Consider the following 4,741-nt stretch of genomic DNA (forward strand, 5'->3'; position numbering starts at 1 on the left):
AGGGGGCTCAACACACATCCCTGAGGAGAGCCAGTGCTGAGGGTTATGGTGGAGGAGGAGAGGTTGTGGATCCTCACTAACTGTGGTCTGTTTGTTAAAAAGTCTAGTACCCAGTTGCAGATGGAGGGGCTTAGTCCTAGTGTGGATAGTTTGTCCATCAGGGTTTGGGGGATCATGGTGTTGAAGGCGGATGTGAAGTCCACAAAGAGCATACGGACGTAAGAGTTTTTCTGCTCCAGGTGGTTGAGCGCAGTGTGGACCACAGAGGAGATTGCATCCTCTGTTGATCGGTTCTCACGGTATGCGTACTGATCAGGGTCCTCGTTGATATTGATGGTTGTTTTGAGCAGCAATACCAGAATGGTGTTACTCAGCGTAAAATAGCAAAGACTTTTAAGTTATCATCATCAACAGTGCATAACATCATCAAAAGATTCAGAGAATCTGGAACAATCGCTGTGCGTAAGGGTCAAGGCCGTAAAACTCTACTGGATGCTCGTGATCTCCGGGCCCTTAAACGTCACTGCACCTCAAACAGGAATGCCACTGTCAAGGAAATAACAGAATGGGCTCAGGAATACTTCCAGAAAGCATTGTCAGTGAACACAATCCACCGTGCCATCCGCCGTTGCCAGCTGAAACTCTACAGTGCAAAGAGGAAGCCATTTCTAAGCAAGCTCCACAAGCTCAGACGTTTGCACTGGGCCAGGGGTCATTTAAAATGGAATGTGGCAAAATGGAAGACTGTTCTGTGGTCAGATGAGTCACGATTTGAAGTTCTTTATGGAACACTGGGACGCCATGTCATCCGGACCAGAGTTTGTGTTCGTCCATACGAAGAGTACCTCTGCGTATGGACGTACGTGGGAGTATACTGGGGGCTTAAAGTCTCAGTATACTCCCACGTACGTCAGTCTGCGCGTAACTGATTACAGCCGAAGCGGACGCCTGCAGGGCATGTCCATGCAAAGCTCAATTTTTACGATCGCGTACGCGGTGTTGCACAATAAACTGCCCGGCGACGGACTGTTTTGTATGCGACACCAATATATTAAATTCCCCTTCTTCATCTCTGATCTGGCCTTTTCTTTTGTTTTTTTGCCAAGAGGCAGTGATCTCTTCCTCCGTTGATGCCATGACTGAAATGGTGAGAAATGAAGGAATTTGTCACGATCAAGTGAATTAAACTCAGGTCCAGCGTAGCTGCGGGAGGGTCTGGAGATTTCCTGGAGGGCTGGTAGGACCAGCGTTCCCTGTTTTTTTTAATTTTTTTAATTTTAGATCTTTTCATTAACAACATATAAACACAGAACACCGCTACGGCTGAGGCTGCCAGCGCTCGTTGTTGTTGTTTTTTTTAACCTGTCAATTAATCCAGTAGGCGTGTCAGCAAATGACCAAGTGGCAACCTCAATTTGTCTTGAAGGTAAACGTCCCTTGTCTGCGGAGCTGCTCTGCAGCCACTCAGGGTGGACGCTCAAGTATGAAGTCTGAACCCTCTGCATACAGTACACACGTATATCCGTCCACACGGACGTACGTGGGAGTATACTGGGGATTTTAGACCTTATTTACACGGACACGGTGGGGGAAACGCCCCCTCATACACTGAAAGGTTGAGCTCCTCTTCTGTGAAGGAGGAGTCTAGGACTCTATAAATGAGTAATGACACGGGACATCAGGGCTCTTCCGGGTCTGTGAACGCGTCACAGACTGGAGAGACCAGCGCTGTACACTGTAACCTTTTCCTGCCTTGATTTTAATACAATTGGTAAAACTTAATTGACGTTTCCTTGATTTATTGATAATGAGAGTTGCCACTTGTGAGGGAGATTCAAGCTGGGGGGAAAGACGTGGGCTGGAGGGGATTTCCGGGTCGGTGGCCCGTAGCCAGCTCTTGTCTTTAACAAGACATATGCCTCACAAATTCCCTGGTGTTTACACCAAAGTTTTAAGTGATCATTGTGTAATAGCGGCTCTCAGAGACATTAAACTTCCACAGTCTTAGGGGCCGTTTACACGGCGTGTATTTTGAGTGCATCCGCTCCTTCCTCTCTGCGGTTCTGCTGATCATTTACACGACACCAGTGGCCCCCCTCTATGAATCCAGAGGTTTCTGAACCCACCTTCCAGAGTGGAGGTTTTTCACTGACCCCCCGCTGATAAAGTAAACATCTCCCGCTGAGGCTTTGTGTTAAACCACATGCGCACATGCACGCGTGAACAGACGCTATATTTTTATCAACATGGCGGCGGACACACCGCTTTCAGAACCTCGACTGATGGAATATATTTTTAATCTCGTAGTTAATCTACGTCAGATTCAGGTGCTGTGACCAACATCTGTGTTGGAAGAGACACAATCTGATCCAGGTCTGATGTCGCTGTTTATAGAACGAGGCACGCGCACACGTCGCGCTGCACTATAACATTTAAATGTGCTAAATAATGTTTAATAATAATAAACAGTATTTATGTTAGTGTGAGAGATAATGAAGCTCTGAGCTAAATGAAGCTATCTGGACATAATGTAATTCAAATTTTAAATGATGCTTAACATGTTGAGTGAACACTAAAGTTGAAAATGAAGACATGAGGTTTAATTTTTTATTTATTTATTCAACACCACAAACTGTATGTCACACAAACACTGATAATTAAACTGAACACTATTAAAAACAAGTTAACAGTAAACTGCATGAATGAACTGGACTCTTGTTTTCATCCTGGATGTTCCACGTTGTTCATCTGGCTCGTTCAGGAAGTCACTCCTTTGATTAATGCAACTTAAAATATTCAATGGATTGATTAAAAGAACTGAGGGGAATTTTAAATAAATAGTTCATCCAACATCTCTCTCTTAGACGTCCTGCTGCCGAGCCTCGTTCAGAACCGGTCCCCCTGGTGGAGGACAGCTTCTTCTTCTTCTTTCAGGAAAAATAAAAACTCAGTTGGTTGTTGTGTGATCAAAGTAAACACAAACTAACATTATTAAGAACATTTGATTTACCTGCTGTAAATCAGCTACTGATTATCACGGAGTAAAGTCCGACATCGTCGACTCGGTTCTGGTCCACTCAGCGACCGGTGTGGAGCTGTTAGACGAAGCGGTCCCGCTTGTGTCAAATCTGTCGACTCTTATCCACAATCCAGCTTCAACTTGTTGTTACGTTGTTGTTAGCTGAACTTTTAGCCCAGAGGAAAGGAGCGTGCCGAGGCAGCACACATGCGAATTAGTGAAGGTACAAAATTCACAGCGCCATCTAATGACCCGGCATGGTAACTACAGCGGATTCGGGAGGGCGGGGGAGAATCCTCTGGATGCATGTAAACACGTAATCCGTCCGTGTCAACGAAAATCTTTTCCTCTAATTAACATACGAAAAAACCTACGTTTCCCCCATCGTGTCCGTGTAAATAGGGCCTAAGCCCAGATTAATTCAAAAAAGGGATTTGAAACGTTTTTGTGAACAGTCTCTGGGATCTGTCTCACTTTGACTGGAATCATATTCTGTTAACTGATGACATGAACTCCGCTTGGAACTATTTCCATAATAATTTCATTTATTTCCTGAACAAACATGCTCCTTTTCGTCAGTTCAGAATAAAGGGACGAGACAGCCCCTGGTTTACTCCAGAGCTAGCTGACCTCCTGCACAGGAGAGATCATCTTTGGGCTGCAGCGAGAAAATCTGACTCAGACACTGATTGGTTGAGTTTTCAACAGATGAGGAATAAATGCACAACTGCTGTCAAAGCAGCAAAACACTATTTCTTATCTCAGACTTCCAAAAATCTAAATGACCCTAACAGATTCTGGAAAACCATCAAATCTCTCTCAGGCACCCCCCAATCATCTGACCTCCCATCACAACTTCTCGTTAACTCTGTTCCTGTGTCAAATAAGCACGAGATCCTGAACTGTCTCAACAAACATTTTGTTGCTTCTAGTTCTTTATTTGACACAGTTACTAATGGAAGATCAGCCACTTCACTTAATAACCAAACTTCTACAAATCAAATCCCTCCTACAAGTCAATCCTCAGTTAATCACACCTTCTCTTTTTCTCCGTTCTCAGTCAGTGAGGTCAATAAACTGTTAAAAGATCTTGATCCTAAAAAATCTGCAGGTCCAGATGAACTTCCACCTTATTTCTTAAGGCTGGCTGCTCATATCATCACAGTCCCTGTGACCCACATCTTCAATCTCTCCATAAGACAAAACTCCATCCAGACACTTGAAAACAGCCTTTGTTCTTCTTTGCTGAAGGGAGGTGACCCCACATCACTGAACAACTATGGACCAATCTCTAAACTCTGCATTTTAGCCAAGGTTCTAGAAAAACTGATAAACTCTCAAATCAAAAATGACCTGAACTCATTTAACATCTTACCTCCACATCAATCTGGTTTCAGGAAACAACACAGCACAACCACTGCCTCACTGAAGGTTCTTAATGATGTTGTTGAAGCACTGGATGCTAAGGATTATTGTGCTGCACTTTTCTTAGACCTGTCTAAAGATTCTGACACTGTGGATCAGAACATCTTGTGTCATAAACTCTCAGAAATTGGTTTCTCAGAACACACCATTGGTTGGTTCTTTAACTATCTTTCAGACTGGAGACAATGTGTTCAACATAATGGTACTTCCTCCAGTTATTTAACAGTCAACAATGGTGTACCACAAGGCTCAGTCTTAGGACCCACCCTCTTTACAATCTACATACATAATGTAGGT

At 43.9% G+C, this 4,741-nt stretch overlaps 1 long non-coding RNA gene across 1 annotated transcript in view; it reads left to right on the plus strand.

Moving 5' to 3' along the window:
- LOC119410584 overlaps window positions 1-4,741 on the plus strand; it is a 47,511-nt gene that overhangs the window by 3,215 nt on the left and 39,555 nt on the right. The gene's annotated exons all lie outside the window — the stretch shown is intronic.

The sequence above is a fragment of the Nematolebias whitei genome, chromosome 1 (assembly GCF_014905685.2).
Source record: "Nematolebias whitei isolate Nwh7 chromosome 1, NemWhi1, whole genome shotgun sequence".
NCBI classification, from domain to species: Eukaryota; Metazoa; Chordata; class Actinopteri; order Cyprinodontiformes; family Rivulidae; genus Nematolebias; species Nematolebias whitei.